The 18,668-nt window shown below is 46.2% G+C and overlaps 1 protein-coding gene across 3 annotated transcripts in view; it reads right to left on the bottom strand.

Moving 5' to 3' along the window:
* The window catches only part of LOXL2 (lysyl oxidase like 2), a 92,400-nt gene extending 78,291 nt beyond the window's left edge, over nucleotides 1–14,109 (bottom strand). For 2 of the 3 annotated variants that reach the window (XM_019714737.3, XM_019714728.3), the window contains exon 1: nucleotides 13,967–14,109. The gene's annotated coding sequence lies outside the window, so the exon portion shown is untranslated. The remainder of the gene's footprint in view (nucleotides 1–13,966) is intronic. The other variant, XM_019714719.3, reaches the window with a different exon arrangement.
* Between the last annotated feature and the right edge of the window lie 4,559 nt (nucleotides 14,110–18,668).

The following is an 18,668-nucleotide window of genomic DNA, read 5'->3' on the forward strand; positions in this document are numbered from 1 at the left end:
CCTGCTAGATTCGGGTCAGGCTCTTCAAGTGCCAACTACAAGATGCTAAGCTGCATTATGCAATTGGTTGGGTTTAATTTTGACCTTCATATTTCCCCAAGTGTTATTTGGGAACTACCTAAGTAGTTCCTCCTGGATCTATCTCTTGCAACTACTTACTTGAAAACTAGAAACAAACATTTGCTCCAAAGACTATACAATATTAGAGAAAAAGTTAATTACCTAAATAAAAAGGTGTCTTTATATGTGCTGTATAAACTAGGTAGGTAGGTACTAAATTGTGCCGAGTTCAATGGGAGAGTGGACTCCAGGAAGTCTGCGGTGTCCGCAAATAAGACTTTCAAGAAGGATTTAAGTCACCCAGTACTTCCTGGTCTTTTGAGGAGGTGGGGCTGAGGGCCTGGTCAGAGGGGGAGAAAGGTTCTAAACCTGGATCTTGCTCAAGTTTCTCAGTGGATCATGAGAAATGTTACTTGTCTGACAACCATGATTCATTGAAGGACACCTTTAGCTTCGAAGTTTATGTCGCCCCAGGAACTTTCTGGTATATTCTAGAAGCAATGATTTCTACGATTCCAGGAGTGGCATTGTACTGATAATGGATGAATATTTGAAAATCCTTTACTTAATTTTGACCCAACAGGGTTCCAAAAGGAAAAGGAGAAAATGTAAAATGGGGATTTCAAGAGTCCCTTTCTTAGGTCACTATTTTGACAGATGATTCATTCCACCTTGGAAGGAATGTGAAAGCCCTGCTCCCCCAAAATCTCTGCGTCTCCAGATTTCCTTGGGGCTTACTCAAATGTTTTTCCTCCCCCAAAAGCAATCCCATTTGAATCACTTTATCATCCACGTGAAAAAGGCATTCTGGGTTGTAGAACTTGCCTAACGATCTTTTTTGCACAGCCAATTTGCTATTGACTTCCCTAATGGCATTCTTAAACACTATCACAAACTGTGGCGTCTTATCACGGACACCTCACTTTGTGGCACCCTCTCAAAATATGCCCAATGTGACCAACTGAGTCCTAGTCCAGTCCTATTCAATAACAAGGGCACACACAGATGGGGGGTGGGGGGTGGAAACATTATAAAAATCGTACACTATTTGTGCATGGTGTATTTCGTGCACTTAAGAAAAGCACTGTTCTTACACAAGCTGATCCTCTTAACTGTTCCCTCTCTCTCGATTCCCACCAACACGTCTATCTGGGGAACAGGACTCTCCTAAAGCAGGCCTTGTCCGTCGGGCTCAAGCGCTGCTGACAGCTCTGCTGCTTTAGGCCCCTGGTAGGCAGGGAAATGATTCATTCCTTCATTCACTTGCCCCACACTGTGTGCTGGCGCTCCCAGTAACGGGTTTGCCTGCTCCAAATAGGCCGCATCACAGAAACAACTGTGCCACGCTCCAGCCAGCAGCAGTGGCCCCCGGTGCAAAGGGCACTCGCTCCATTGTTGAACAGTGGAGCGCAGGGCTCTGCTGGATTCTTCCACCCAGGCGGAATGCTTCCCTCGACGTTTCTGCCAGATGTCGGCATTGAGCTCTGGGGTCAGGGGTGGGGTGGGGGCTGTCTCCTCCAACAGACCCTCCCCCACAGGCCCCTGGGGACTCCAGCTTGACCAGCAGCAGTGATGAATGGTCCCCATTCAGGGCCCAGCACACACTGGGAGAGGCTACCCCAGCTGTGGTCCGGCGCGACTCTGGACTCACAGGGAACACATTCCTTCGCGGAGGAAGGCTGTCTTGGGTGAATGGGGCGTGTTCAGAGAATGAGGGAAACTGGTGGGGGTCACAGAGGACCCTTTTGAACTATCTCAGATAAGAATGCTGACTTTGACGCCCGGCTTGGCCAGGGCTGGTCCATTTGGCCCCTGGCCAAAGATTCCACCTCAGTCCCATCTATTTCTGGCCACAGACCGGGAATATTCAGGGCACAGTTTAATGGTGCGAAAGTAGGTGTACAAAGCTGAGCTTTTTTTTCAGCCTCCAGAAAGAGGCCTTTGTCAGGCATAATTTGTTGTGACCAATGGGGGTTCCCCACAGTCCACCACCAGCTCTGGGTGGAATCTCATGGTTGACCAGGTTGTTTTCAGGGGAGGCTGAAGGTACAATTTCAAACACTTTAAAATGTGCCTGCTGGAGACTCTCGGATTGAATCAGAGAGAGAAAGCCAAATATTTACTGTCTGTACGAGACACTTCTGATCTCTAAAGCACATAGCACATAAAGGGCAGGCAGGGGAAAACCCCAAATCAGTACTGCTGCTTGAAGACAGTACTATTACACGTGTTTCCCTGAAAATACGACCCAGTCGGACCATCAGCTCCAATGCCTCCTTTGGAGCAAAATTATTATAAGTCCCGGACTTATATTATATTATGTTCTATAAGACATGGTCTGGTATATTATATTATATTACCTGGTATTATATTTATTATACCTGGTATATTATATATAGTATATTATACTATATTATATTATATTACATTATACCTGGTATTATATTATATTATATTAAAGACCCGGTCTTATATTATCTTAAAATAAGACCGGGTCTTATGTTAATTTTTGCTCCAAAAGACGCATTAGAGCTGATGGTCCAGCTAGGTCTTATTTTCGGGGAAACACGGTAGGGGCAGAGGAAAGGAAGTGAGGTGTGGATGCCTATTGGGTTCAAATTACCCAACCCCCATCCCCTAAATAAATGGAGACATGGTTTGGCTACAGGATACCATACAATAATTGAAAGAACATGGTGCTGGCATCTGAGAGTGGTCTCAGATTAAAATCTGGCTTTTAAATGGAAAAGACAGGGTCTTAGGGTCTTAGTGGGTTACATAAGAAGTATCAAGGGCCCAGTACAGTGACTGGAACATAGCAATTTTCAATGAATGGTAGCTATTATAACTATAAAGTTGTGACAACCTGGAAAAATTGCTGGAGGGGCATCCCTTCACCCACTGACCACTCTTAACACACCCCTTGGGGGACAAGTTTTAACCATCTTCCCACCTCTGGCACACACACCAGAGATACACTGATATCCAGAACTAACAGTCTGTAGTCAAATTGGTCTGAATTTTTGTGCCCCTTTGAAGGAGATACTAAAATCCATAAAAGTCAGGCAGCAGGAGAAGACCAGAAGTCAGGGCCAGAATGGTGTGCAAACTTGGCAAGCAATCCAATCATTGCAAAAAGTCTGGTTTCCAGGGGGAGGAAGTGGAGTTAACATGGAGCTGCCTGCATGCACATTCCTGGAGGTGGCGGGTGCCGAGGGTTGGTCTAGGCACAGACACTGACATCAGGAGGGGCTTGGACAGTGCAGGTAAGGAGAGAATACCAGGTGTGAGGTGGAGGGAGTCCTAGGCTGGTGGGAATGTACAAATCAGTGTTACTAAGAGATGGCCCCTCAAGTGGACAAGGAGGCATCTCCTGAGATCAGTTCCTAAGTGATGTCTTCCTCAAGCCCTCCCTGTTTAGCTTCTCTCATGCCTCAGGGCACGCTAGTCATAGAAGGATTCACCCTTGGCTTTGTACACCTTCTGTGTCTCCAGGAGCTTCCAGGCCAGGCTCCCATCCAAGAGAGGCAACCTGGGCCAACAGTCAATTCATCAGGCCTGAGCCCCTCCCATGAGAACTAGACCCAGAGGGCCCAGTGAAGGAGGGAGCAGCTTGTACAGAGACCACAGTCACATCTCTGACTTATCTGGAAATGTTTGGCTACACCGGAGAGGGGATAGGAGTGCTGTTCTAAAGTTTGTTAAGAGCCTATGATCTGGGATCCTGCTGTCCATAGAAGCACGGGCTCCCTTCCATAAGCCCAGTGAGTAATAGCAGCAGGCACCAACTGCCACATCACCAAGGCTGGCCAGGCTCGGCTGCACAATGCCAGCTGGTACTGTGTCACTGGCGATCATTCCTGCAGATAATAGCATCCAGAGAGCAGTGGTAAGTAGAACAAGAGACAGACAAGTTCTTGCGCTTACTGAGGGAAGCAGAAACTTTCTCAGCCACCTTTGAACCTGGTCAATGTCATTGGTGCCAATCATAAGTCTTTTTTGGGCCTCCTTCTAAGAATGGTTCTCATATTCTTACTGCATCTCCAAGCATGGCATGACTCCCACTGGCCTCCACTCTCTTTATCGTGATACACACTAGCTTCAACCTGCAACCCTGAGCTCTAGCCACGCTGACCTGAGTGCACATGGTTCCCAGAAGACACTTGCTTCCACCCTAGTGCCTTCGGACTTGCTGTTGTTCCCTGTTCTAGGACACCCATATCCACTTCCTGAATTCCCACTCTTTGTTTAGAATAAATGTCCAGTAAATTTGAGGTGAACTGAGAAAAAAAGAGATACTATCAAGAAAGAGAACAGACAACCACAGAATGGGATGAAATATTTGTAAATCATATACCTGATAAGGATCTAGTATCTAGAATATATAAAAACATTTACAACTCAAGAAGAAAAACACAAGCGACCCATTCTTTGTTGAAGAATCTACCCACATGAGCAAATAAAAAATTCTAAGGAATCTACTAAGACTGTGGGAACTGATAAGAGTTCAGCAAGGTTACAGGATATAAGACCAATATACAAAAATTACGTATAGCTGTTTCAAAAATGAAATTAAGAAAATAATTCCATTTATGATAGGATCAAAAAGAATAAAATACTTAGGAATAAATTTAACAAAAGAGATGCAAAGTTTATACCCAGAAAACTACAAAACACTGTTGAAAGAAATTAAAGAAGATCTAAATAAATGTAAAACCATCCCATGCTCATGGATTAGAAGACTTAATATTGTTAAGATGAGAATACAAACTGATCTACAGTCATCACAATCTGAATCCCAGCTGACCTTTATGTGGAATTGACAAACTGATTCCAAATTCATATGGAGTTGCAAGGGACCCAGAACAGCCAAGACAATTCTGAGAAAGGAGAACGAAGTGGGAGAATTCACACGTCCCAATTTCAAAAGGTACTACAAAGCAGCGGTTATCAAGACTGTGGTACTTGCACAAGAACAGACATAGCGATCATTGGACTAGAACTGAGAGTCCAGTAATAAACTCATACATCTATGATCAATTGATTGGAACAAGGGTACCAAGACCATTCAATGGGGAAAAGAACAGTCTTTGCAAAAGGTAGCACTGGAATAACTAGATCGCCACCTGTAAAAAAAAGAAGTTGGACCCTTACTCACACTATTTACAACAACTTGATTCAATACATATCCGAGACCTAAATATAAAAGCTAAAACTTTCAGAAGAAACTCTCAGAAGGAAACACAACAGTAAATCTTCATGACTTTGGGTTTGGCAATGGCAACACAGGCAAAAACACAGGCAACAAAATGGAAAATATGTATATTGGATTTCATCAGAATTAAAAACGTTTGTGCATTAAAAGGAATTGTCAAGATGTTTTGAGAACCAGGGCAGCAGTAGTAGATAGCACAAAGGGCATATTAATCAAGTATGTATTGTATTTGCATGCCTGTCTCCCTCCTAAGACTGTGAACCCCCTCGAGGGCAAATACATCTCTAGATCCCCTGTGTTCAGCTCAGAACGAAGTTCAGTAAATTTGAGGTGAATTGAGAAATAAAGGAGATACTATCAAGAAAAAGACAACCACAGAATGGGATAAAATATTTGTAAATCGTATACCTGATAAGGATCTAGTATCTAGAATATATAAAAACACAACTCAAGAAGAAAAACACAAGCAACCCAATTTAAAAGTGGACATAGGACTTGAATAGACATTTCCTCAAAAAAGATATATGAATGGCCAACAAGCACATGAAAAGATGTTCGATATCATTAGTCACTAGGGGAAATGCAAATCAAAACCGAAATGGAATACTGCTTCACACCCACTAGGATGGCTACAATTATTTTTGTGTGGGGAAAAAGTAAGTGTTGACAGAGATGTGGAGAAATTGGAACCCTCCTACATTGCTGGTGGGCATGTAAAACGGTGTGTCCACTGTGAAAAACAGTTTGGCAGTTCCTCAAAGGGTTAAACATAGAATTACCATATGACCCAAGCAATTCCACGCCTACCGTGTTTCCCTGAAGATAAGATCTAACTGGAAAATAAGCCCTAGCATGATTTTTCAGGATGACATCCCCTAAACATAAGCCCTAATGTGTCGTTTGGAGCAACACTTAATATAAGACCTGGTCTTTTTTGGGGGGAAACACAGTACTTATATAATCAAGAGAACTCAATACAGATGTTCAAAGAAAAACTTGTACACAAATGTTCATAGCAGCATTATTCATAATAGCCAACAGGTGGAAAAAACCCAAATGTCCAGCAACAATGAATGGATAAACAAAATGTGGTGTATCCACACAATGGAATATTATTTGGCTATAAAAAGGAAGGAAGTATGTATATGTGCCATATTATGTGTCGGGAAAGAAGCCAGACAAAAATACCATATATGATTCAATTTGTATGAAATATCCAGAATTGGCAATACACAGACAGAAAGTAGGTTAGTGACTGTTTAAGAGGGTGTGAAGTTGGAGGAAAAGGGGGCGATGGCTAAGGATACAAGTTTCTCTTCGTGGTCATGAAAAGTTCTAAACTTGACTGTGGTGATGGTTGCATGTGACTAGACTAAAATCCATTGACTTGAACACTTTAAATGGGTGAATTGTATGGCATGTGAATTATATCCCAATTAAGCTCTTAAAAAATCTACTTAAATAACACTTCGGTTTAGTAATATCTATTTATTAAGCATCTGCTTAATAAGGCACTGTACTAGGCACTGGGAATTCCAAGATGAATCTCACATGGGTTCTGTCTTCGAGGGGCTCACAGTATACTTACAGAGCAATGAGTACAGAAATAGATGCAGAAATAGAACTGGGAGGCAGTGATTATACCTGGGGAAGAGGAACCAGGCAAACTTTAGACAGTTGCTATCTGAGCATGTTTTGAAGGAAAGTTTGAGTGTGACAGGTAGGTGTGGGGCAGGGCAGGGGGATCGTTTCAGGCAGGTCTGTGTGGTTCACAATTACAAGATGGAAAGTGGAAGGGCTAGGTGAGTGGCTGTGGTGAGAAATAGAAGATGTGAAGTTGGAGAAGCAAGCAGAGGATCATGAGGAAATGTGAATGTCATGCTAAGAAATGTCGAGTTTTCTTTGGAGGATGAAGAGCCAATGAAAAGCAAGCAGGAGGGTAATGGGGGCAGATCTGTGATCTAGAGCAGCAGTCATCAAACTACTGTCCGTGGGCCAAATCGGTAAATAAAGTTTTTGGAAATAAAGTTTTATTGGAACAGTGCTGTGCTCATTTCTTTACTAGTTATGTACGGCTGCTTTCTCACTAAAACAGCAGAGTCGACCAGCTGACACACAGGCTGTATGGACCATAAAGCCTAAAATATTTGCTGTTTGGCCCTTAGAGAAAAAAGTTTACCAATCCCTGCTCTAGAAAGATCACAGTGGCTATCGCATAAAGGATGGTTTCTTATGGGTTAAGACCAAGGGAAAGGAGGCCACTTAGGAAACTTGCAACTCCAAGCAACGGATGACACTGGGTCAACATCATGACTTTGTCATAACAGATGATGTAGGGGGTTGGTAGTTGGGTGGAGAGGCGGGCATGGCTTTGAGAGATGTGGGGAAGAAAATGCACATGGGGAATATCAATTTAAGAAAATTAAGAATGCCAAGAGACCCCACACGGCTTCACAGACATCGACACTTTAGTTTTTTCCTTCTTAGTCATTAAAATGGTCCCTAAACATCATGTCTAGCAGAGTGCTCTCTGACAGAGCACCTGAATTCAAGGAAGCTTAAAAGTATTGTTAAAAACGACTCTTACAATTCTCATGCAGATAAGCTGATGGATAGTCTTCCTCTCTTCATGTATTACAACAAGTACAACTCCACAAATTCTTTGTCTATGCTCTAGGCGGCTGTTGGCACCAGGCAAGCACCACGGGGTTGGTTACCAGGCATAGAGTCTTCTTCTTCTTTTTTTTAAAGTTTATTGGGGTGACAATTGTTAGTAAAGTTACATAGATTTCAGGTGTACAATTCTGTATTATATCACCTATAAATCACATTGTGTGTTCACCACCCAGAGATTCTTTTTTAAAAAATTATAGTTGATGCAGAATATTATTCTTGACTGGTGATGTACTTTTCAATACACATGACAAATATCATGTCATTCATTTTTGTGTCTCCTACAGTGACTGGCAAATGTCTGGTACATAGAAAGTCACTAATAAGTCATTTTGGTTAAAAAGAGGGAGAGGACCAGGTGGGAAGAGAAGGAAGGAAAGGAAGGCAGGAAGACAGGATAGGGCCATCAAATTTTTCACTCTCAAGACTTAAAACTCATGCTCTAGCAGAATCTGACAAAAGAGCAGGAGTTCTCCAGGTACGTGCAAACCGTCTTGGCCCAGGAAGAGCGAAGAAGAACAAAACTTAGTGGTGATGTCCTAATACAGCTACAATTGCAAATCCCAAATATGTTGTACTATCTTCCCTAGATGGATAATCCCAACTAATCTTGTGGCCTTCCAGATTATAGATTGCGTTTTTTCAAACATCTCTTCCAAAATGCCTCATGGTAGAGAAAATGAACATCCTAAGACCCTGAGGTGTAGTCAAAGCAGCCGCATGCAGGCATGAAATGTGTCTGAAATCTGCTTTGCCTTTAAATCCATGCACTCTGGGTATTATTCTATTATTGATCTAGATGGTAGTTACAAGGGTATGTTCCTTTTGTAGAAGTTCATCCAGACAGGTGTTTGGCTATCCATGTTCATAGCAGCATTATTCCCAATAACCAAAGGTAAAAACAACTGAAAGGTCCATCGACAGATGAATAGAAGGGGATTCTGACACAGGCTACAACATGCATGACCCTTGAAGACAATATGTTAAGTGAAATAAGCCAGTCATAAAAGAACAAATACTGGATGATTCTACTTATATGAGGTACATAGAATAGTCAAACCATAGATACAGAAAGTAGAATGTGGTTTCCAGGGGCTGAGAAGAAGGGGGAATGGGGAGTTAGTGTTTAATGGGTACAGAGCTCCAGTTTTAGAAGATGAAAAAGTTCTGGAGATGGATGGTGGTGATGGTTGCACAACAATGTGAATGTATGTAATGTCACTGAACTGTACATTTAAAAATGGTTAAAATAGCGAGTTTTATGGTATATATATTTTACCACAATAAAAACAAAAACAAAAGTTTGCCCAGGTGTTGCTTAGAATTGGTGCTGTTAATCTATGTATGCTATTCTTTGGTGAGGGGGAGGGGGGAAGAGTTTACTTTAAAATTTTTACTCAAATTTATATTTGTATTGGTTTTAAAAAGCTTCAGAAAAATATTTAGAAAAGTATCTCTTTTTTTCTTTTTTCCCCCCTAGATCTCTGAGTCATGCAGGCAGTCTGGAAAGCTTTGCTGTTTATGCCGGGACATCAGTGGTTCCCAGGATAAGGCTGGGCGTGGGGGAAGTCCATGGATCCAAGTTCAAGAAGGACAGTTTGAAGATACTATCTGAACAAATGAAGCTGTTCACAAGTCACTGAATAAGTTATCTTCTCATGAAGTGTATGCTTTATAGACAAGCGACATTATCTCCTCAGAACATACTCTTAGCATTATGTAGGCAACTCATCAATGGGGACAAACAGGAACTGCTGCCATGGGACATCCATGTGGCCAAGTGTGTCTGCTTATCTGACCAAGATATCGACAATGAAAAAACTGAACAAGAAAACGAGTCACCTTTCACACATAATAATATTAAAGGTATTCCAGTGAAGGGATCAAAACACCCTGGGCAAGAAGGACTGATTAACTATTATCCTAATCACATCCTCATTTTCTGTTGAGTTAGTTACCACTCTCCACCCAGAACTTACCACACACACAACTTGCCCAGGTAGATTGTTTCTGCCAGGGGAAGTGCAAGCGAACTTTTAAAACTCTGTACGGAAATCTTATCTAAACTGCCACCGTCAGGCTTTATCACCCTCAGACAAGTGGTTATTCTGAAAGGGTGGTCTTGGAGCCGAAAGACTTCTCTGATACAGGTGTCTGGGGAAGACAGGCCAGCACTCCTGGCCAGGTTGTGTTCCTTGCCACACACACGCCATGCTTTCCAGCAGGAGTACAGCTGGAATTACTCCGATGAGAATGTCTAAAGCCCGCTTCAACCTAGACAAGGCTGGAGACTTAAAAGATCAGCAGTGCATTGCTGCAGACGCAACTCTTGGACCTCTGCTTGGCTCTGCCTTTCTGGCCCACAATCACCAACGCTGCTGGTTCTGTGGCCTGGAGCAGGGCACGCACTAGCCACTTTATCTGAGGCTTCATGGACCATCCAGGGTCCAGAGCGCAGGTGGGTCTGTGTGACTCTGCCATGCAGACTGACCACAAAAGACTTTCTCCGAGTAATGACAAGCTGTTCTTTTGAGCCCAGGCAGCCCCAGATGAGGGGAACTTTACCTTCTAGTGCTTCTAAAATGTTAAAAAAAAAAAAAAAAAAAAGGAAGCTACTGCAGCTGCTGATGTGGAATCACCTAGAAATTCTACCCCCACGGAGACAGCCTGTTAGTTAAGGGGGAACAGAATGTATGGTCGCCAGAAGACAGCATAGTTTAAGGTTAATGCTTTGCCCCTTTTGAGTTTTATAGTTAAATAATGGGATTGGAGCAACCAGTCTCTCTCTCCTTTAACTGGTTGTTTTATGGAAGGTCTGTTCCTTCCATGTCTATTTCAGGGCAATGAACATAAGAGCAGAAAATGTAGGAGTTAAGAAATAAGAGATTCCATCTTCCCACACAGCCAGCCAAGGAAGAATTCCAACTCATGAGTCTCATTAATAAGATGTAAAAATGATTTCTTTATCACCCCATTTCAAAGTGAATGAAAATGCTAAAAGTAAAAATTCTGGTGTTCTCTGTCCTCACCAGACAAAGGCAGAACAAAGTTGTCCATAAGTGAAGGACTGCAGAGGGAAGCCTCTCTCTGTCATAGAATTTAGGAGCCTCCAACTAAAGATTCCAGCTGACCAAATCCTCGAGTGATGACCAGTGAGGGATAATTGTCTTCAATGAGATTTCTTTCTGGGGCATTTGTCTCTTCCAGGAATTCCAGCTGCAGTCACTTCACTCCTACTTTCAGACCCAGGAGCCAAAGGATGGGGAAAGATGACACCTTCTACTTCACAGGGCCATCTAAGCAGCCGAGATGTAAATTGCTTTTGTACAGTTTTACAAATAAACCCAGGCTTCCTGATTTTGCAGCCAATTCATCGCCAGCACCCAATGGCCAATTACTAAATATTTACACAGGGATTTCTGATACAGGTGTATAGGAAGTGATACGCCCAGGATGAAGCCAGAGCCAGAATGAATGCTTCAGAGAATAGCTGATACTCCCTGAGCAGCACTGAGAACGGAACCACTGCTGCCCAGGGGTGGGGAGGCTGGGGCAGGTTCTGCCTTCACTAATCGCCAGCTGTGCCATCTGGACAGCTTATCTGTTTGCCAGTTAACTCAACTGTAAAATGAATTCAATAATACCCATCTCACTCTTTAGTGGGATAGTGTAAGACTCAAATAAGGAAAAACATACAATATGAACAGAAATTATACAAATCAACAGAACTCAGATCAACCATAAAAAGACATTTGGGGGAAATTTTGAATATGGACTGGGTATTAGATGATACCCAAGAATTATAGTTAATTTTCTTAGGTATAACACTGGCATAATGGTTATTTAATGTTTTTCGAGATCACACTGAAATCACACATAGGGATGAAATGACTTGATGTCTGGGGTTTACTTTAAAATACTTTAGTGAAAACAGCGAAAAAAATAGCTGAAGCAGTAAGGCAAAATATTGATAACTGTTGAACGTAGGTGAGGAGTATATGGGGCCTTCTCTCTACTATTGTGCATATTTGACATTTTTCAGAATAATTTTTCAATAAACGATGCAGAATATTCTGGAACAGAATTTTCTTAGAAAGCTTCACTGATGGTCATCTCTAGAGTACAGAAAATCTTTTTCCTTCACAAGGCCCTTCCACACTGGGCATCCAGGGGTCAGAACGCAAGGACTCGGGAGAAGGTAGGGAGGGGCCAGGCAAGGACCCCAGCTATAAAGGAGGCAGATGGAAATGACATCACAGACTTTCCTGTCTGCCCTGTGTCAAAATGTCAGCCAACCTGTAAAGGTCAAAGGCATACTTTGTCTTCAGACCTAGGCTGCATATTCAGCTTTGCCACTTAATGGCTAAATGACCTTAGAACAAGTCACTTTTTAACACAAAGTCACAGAGAGACAAACAGATGCATGCGCGCGCACGCACACGCGCACACACACACACACACCACTGAGACTGGATCTCTTTGGGCCCCAAGAGCCACCAGAGGCCCATGGGGTGGCACACACTTTACCATGGCTTTTGGATGGTCATTCCAGGAACAGATACTAGGAACCAGGAAGGTGAACAGGACACGGGGTGGGGTGGAGGGAAATGAATAATTTAGCTAAGGCAGCATCCTGTGAGTCCAGTCATTCATCTGGGAACTGACTGACCAGGGAAATAAACACCTCGTCCTCGTCCTAAATCCCATCCCTCACCAGTAAGTACACAATACACCATAAAAAAGCAAATAATTCCACCAAGAGTGACAGATGGGCTTCGGGGATTCCAGGACAGACAGGCTAGCAGTGGTGTCAGGGACATGGGTTCGAGACCCACACTGACTAACCGAAGGCCTTGAGCTTCAGCACTTTTCCTCTTCTGCTAAAAGAAACATTGTACTGATCTCCGCAGTTCCAAAATTTTAGAGGATGTTATTTATCTGGGGCACCTTTCTGGCTTTCAGGCATCTCTCTCCTCTCATCAGGGCTTGGGGTTTCCTAGACATGAGTAGTTCAGCCTCCTCCCCACGCTGTGTTCTGCCTCGTCCCCTCACCCAAGGCAGGTATTTACTGGGATGGGGGATGATGGAGAGATAAGAATCTCGCTTATTTCTTCCAGTCATTTCTATTTCGGCGCTGATTTACAGCGACACCGCAGGCCGGCAGCTACACCAGAGGGCTCCCAGATTTTTGGAGAGGGTGGGGACGGAGCGCAGTGGCCAAAGCGCCTGCGTTAAAGTCACAAGCACCGAGGACCACGGGCGTATGGCGCAGGATTAGGACTAGCTCTACCCCTCGGCGACCCTGCGCGCGCGACCTGTGGGTTCGCTTGTGCTGGTGCTTACTCCAGGGCCTTTCTGTAGTAACTGCAGGAAAGGCTCCCTGCTTCCCGGACCAGCAAGAGCAACCCGACAGTGAATACCTGGCGTGTGGACCGCACCTCTCCTCTCACAGGACTCAGGGCGCTTCCGCGCTCAGCTGAGGAGAAAACCCAATTCCAGGCAGTGGGCGCAGGAGTTCCCAGGCACAACCCCAGTGGCCTCCACCTCAATCCCGCTTCAAAGAACCTCAGTGCGCCCCGCGACCCCGCGCGCGCTCTCCTTCCCCAAAAGCCAGAAGTCCGGGCACCAGCACAGCCCCAGTGTCTCTGGCCCCTTGCTGCACTCCCCCTAGGCACCAAACGCACACCGTGCCTCGACTGGCCCTGTTCTGCCCGTTTGCAGGCGCCCCTGTTGAGCAAGGAATCGAGCGAGTGCCCCGCGCCCCAGGGCGCTCCAGCTGCAGTGCTTCGCGGGGCCCCTGTGAGGTGGGGCTGGGTGGGTCCGCCCAAGTAGGGAAGGGGCCCGTTAGCCTGCACGTCACCGCATCTCTGCTTCGCTGTGTGTCCCCGTTGCCTAAGTCTGGGAACCCCAAGCACCGAGAGACGTCCTCGCGGGGAGTGGAGTCTGGAGATTCCGCGGGGCCACTCCCGCTTCCCCCCGAACCCTGCGGGGACTAGGGGCTGCAGGAAGCGCTCTTACTTGGCAGCAGGGGTCAGCCCTGGCTTGACCGGGTCCAGCTTTCCACGGTGGCTCCTCTCTGCGCCCGTTGCCACAGAGCCCCTTTCCCGAGCACAGGGGCCTTTGGAGAGAGAGCTCCGAGTTCAGCAAGCCGCGGGCTGGAGTCGCTCCTTTACTCTTTTTTCCCGGTACTTTTAACGGGAGTCAGACGGCAAACCCCTCCCCGGGCCCACCCCCTTCCCTGACGGCGGCCACCGCACAGGCCCGGCCCCCAGCTCCTTTTGTTGTAATTCGAGAACGCCCACTCCCGGGGGTCAGAGCGGGCTGTGCCGGGAGGCTGCGCGCCAGCGGGGCAGCCCTTTCAGGCTCTTCACGCCCAAGTTTCAGGAGCCTGAGAAGCTAGGAGAGGGCTTTCCCTCTGGAAGATTCCTTTACCCCCCACCTCCATATCGCTCCCTGAATTTAACCCTTTGATGTCTTTCTCCACCAGTTTTAGGGTGCGAGCCAAATCCATCTCCTATTCAGAGATCCCAGCATTGCGTGGCACATAGTAGACACTCAATAAAAACTGATGAAGGGAGTTTAGAAACTTTCATCCATCTCGCCTGGGTTTCTCTTCTGTGGGAAAAGCAGATTTCTAACCTGAAACTAACAGCCCCCTTTCCCCCCAGCAGAGTACATGGCCTTCCCCAAGCCTCTCTCTCCTCTGAGGATCAGTTCTCTCCTTTGTGAATTAAAGGCTTTGGATTCAGTAGCCTCCAAGGTTCTTCCCCACAGAGCAGGACCAGGATTAACAAGACTTGTGCTCAGGGGACTGAACAGGACACAGGTAAGAGGTGTGTATCCTGCAGAAGGACGTTCCATGCCTGGCTCAGAAGCTCACACTGGAGGCAGCGTAAGGTGGTTACGTAGGTTGGGGGAGCCATCTGTGCAGATTCCCAGGGCTCCTTAAACTAGGGCAAGACTTCACCAGGTGACAGTCAGACAGCTGTAAAACAAGAGACCGGTCTGCAGGCCTCTGTGCAGACAGAACCCAGAAGTTGGACTGTTAACATGCTGTCTGTATCCACTTCCCACTCCTTCCTCAGCCGTCTCTTCTCACTCCATTCCCTCTCTAGCAAACCCACAGTACCAGAGGTGATAGGTGATGACTCCTATTGTCAGCCTGTCATGCAGAGTGTCAACTCCCGCTCCCCTCACAAGAACGCAGGATATGGCGAGATGAAAAAGGAACTCCAACGGAGCCATGGATAGGGGAGTCATACCATTATAGTCTCGCTGTTGGCTGGGTTGGAGGCACAGGAAGCAGGAGCCACACACTCTGCAACCCGTCCGCCGTCCCTTTTCTGCCAACTGACCTCACTCGTTAACTGCAATCTGCACTCTTAACTGCAATCTGCACTTGCCATCCACCATCCTCTGCTAGTGTAGCCACAGCAGTTATATTAGTGGCCAGTGGCTCACTGGTTACAGCTGACGGCCATCCAATCACAGTTGATGGCCATTTACTACCTGAGCCAGCACCTTCCCACATGAGGCTGAGAGCCTGGAAACTGCACTCCTGGCTGTCCCCACACTTCTCCTCTCCAGGGTCTCGCCTCACAATCTACCCGACAAGCATCTTCCGCGAGGGGCCCTGTGCGAGGAGCCTGGAGGTGAATGCAATATCCTGGACACAGCCAGGCTCTCTGGGCACAGCCAGGGCTCTCAGGGCACTGCCACACTCTCTCTCTCTGGGCACAGCCAGACTTCCTGGGCACAAAGTTTCTCAGGGTACCACCAGTCCTTCTGGGCACAGCCAGACTTTCTGGGCTCTTAGGGTACCACCAGTCTCCCCAGGCACAGCCAGGGCTCTCAGGGCACCGCCACTCTTTCTGGGCACAGCTGGACTTCCTGGGCACAGCCAGGGTTTCTCAGGGTACTGCCAGTCTTCCTGGGCACAGCCAGGGTTTTTCAGCGTACTGCCAGTCTTTCTGGGCACAGCCAGACTTCCTGGGCACGGCCAGGGTTCTCAGGGCACCACCAGTCTTTCTGGGACAATAATGGCTCACAACCAAGGTGCTTACACAGGAAGCAAACATCCACCGGTTCCATGCATGGTGGTATGTGCCCAAGCAAACAGTCAAACGGTCCATCAAAGGGATGGAAGGCAATTCCCCACAGTCCACAGTCATTCGCCAGGGCTGTGCACCTGCCCCACAACGTGTGCCCTCTCTGCAGGGTGAGGGCTCCAAGTCCTCCCCAACCTGGGGGTGAGAGACAACCTTGACCTCACCCTCATCTCCCAAGGAGAACTCAGCAAGCATTTCCTCCTGGGACTACAAGTCCTGCATCCGGGCTGCCTCAGCAAGCACATCCCAGCCCACAGGGCCGCAACGACCTTTGCTTTCTCCGGCCTGTGCTGGTTGTGGAACCGTTCACGTCTTCCCACCCCTCCATTGGGTTCCATCTCTCTGGCAGCTGCTCCTCCTGGTCTTCCTGAGACTGAGTGTTCATACGCACAAACTGCTCCACCGCCCTTCGGAGAGTTTTGGCCGGCAGGCACTGTACTCTGCTCGCTGCGCCCTGTGTCATGTAGGGTCTCAGCTCCCACTTCCCTCACAAGAATGCAGGTTATGGTGAGGCCAAAAAGAAGCCCCAACAGAGCCATGGATGGGGAAGTCCTACCACTATATTCTCGCTGGCGGCTGGGTTGGAGACACAGGAAGCAGGAGCCACACGCTCCGCAGCCCGCCATCCCTTTTCTGCCAACCAACCTCACTTGTTAACTGCAATCCACCGAGCTAACTGCAATCTGTGCCTCTCTGCAGTTCGCAATCCGCACTTGCCAGCCACCATCATCTGCTAGCGTAGCCATAGTAGTTATATTAGTGGTCAGTGACTCACTGGTTACAGCTGACGGCCAACTAGCCACAGCTGATGGCCATGCAATCACAGTTGATGGCCATTTACTAGCTGAGCCAGCACCTTTCCATGTGAGGCAGAGAGCCTGGAAACTGCACTCCTGGCTCTGTCCCCACGCAGCCTTAGCTCAGACTTCTCACCCTAGATTTGTGAATCCATTGGCCCCCAGGACATTCCCTTTTGGCCCTCTGGGCATCCCCATGCCCACAGAGAACCTAGCAAGCCTCAAACTTGGCACCCTAACTCACAGCCCAGCCCAGGCAGAAATGGGGTCTTCTTAGGCCCCTCCTCCTAACCCTCCACTCTGAATCAACCCCTTGGTCTGTGGGCAGTGGAGGGGGTGGGCAGGAGGGAGGTGGGCAGCGTTATAAAAGGGCAACAGGAATTTCTGTGGTGTCAGAACTGTTCAGTATCTTGACTGTGGTGGTGATACAAGAAACTACACAGGGGTTTAAATTGTATAGAACTTAATACACATGCGTTCACATATATACAGGTAAAACGGGGGAAATCTGAATAAGATCAGTAGATTGCATCCATGTCAATATCCTGGTTGTGATATTCTCCTATAGTTTTGCACAATGTCACCATTGGAGGGAATGGGCAAAGTGTATGAGGGATCTCTACTATTTCTTTCAACTGAGTGTGAACCTAAAACTATCTCAATAAAAATTTCAACTGAAAAAACAAACAACCCACAGTAGCTCCAGGGCCCTCAGAAAGCAATCTGAACCCTTGGATATAGCTGACAGTCCTTTTCTAGCTTGCCCATCTCCCGGTCACATTCTCTCCTCTCTTCCATAGGCCCTACTTGCTGTTCTCCAAGCCTGTGTTTCATACCCCAGGGCCTTTGTACACATCATTCCCTTGCCTTGTCAGTCAACAGAGCCTGCACATAGCAGATGCTCAATACATGTCAATGGAACTGAGCTCTCTTGTCTCCTTTTACCCTTTTCTCTGATCCCTCTACTTCTAGTCCTATCTTTCCTGCTATAGCATTAACCAATAAGGCATACAATGAAAGGAAACTAACTTTGTAAATAAAGTTTTGTCTGATTGTGAAAAAAAGCAAATTCCTTGTGGAATATTCAGAAAATAATGAAAAAGTATAATGAAAAAACTTGTCACCCTAGTGTCCTATCAGCCATAGATAAACACCTAACATTTTGGATATTTTAAAAACTGAAGTAGATTCAGTTTTTGTACCCACCTTTAAAAAAAAAAAAAACCTATTATTTTCTGTGCATTTTCCAATGTCCTTTTAATGGTTTTAGAGTATTCCAGGGTCTAAAACTGCCATGTTCTATGGCATCAGTTCTCTATCGTTGGACATCAAGTTATTAGCATAAATTACACCATGATAATTATCCTTGGGAAAGTAATGTTTATTGAGCAGCTACTATGTACGTTCATGCTAATTATTATAGATGAGAAAGCCAAAACTCAGAGAGGCTAGATAATTTCCCCCAGAATCACAGAGCTTAAAAGTGGGCAAGCTGGGGTAACTAAAGGGTAGCTGACCCCTTCTGCAAGTACTACGTGGCTGCACACTGGAGGCCTCAGTAAGTCCATCTGTGCCTGATGCCCCACCCCCAGAGAAAATGAGTATTTTCAGCTTCAGCTTGCCTGGGGTGATGCATTGATGCACTGTTGTTGAGTTGAACCCAAGACGCTGAAGACCACTTCAAGAAGGCAGTAGACCCCTGTGTGAGGTGAGATAAAGTGATGACTGTGTGCTTTATGTCTGTAAGTCCCTGTGTGCCACCGCCCATCCCCCAGGTCCTGTGCTGCGGCAGAGGCAGGACCACACGGTGGATTC

Source organism: Rhinolophus sinicus, chromosome 15 (genome assembly GCF_057876585.1).
Source record: "Rhinolophus sinicus isolate RSI-liver-muscle chromosome 15, RSI-T2T, whole genome shotgun sequence".
Lineage (NCBI taxonomy): Eukaryota > Metazoa > Chordata > Mammalia > Chiroptera > Rhinolophidae > Rhinolophus > Rhinolophus sinicus.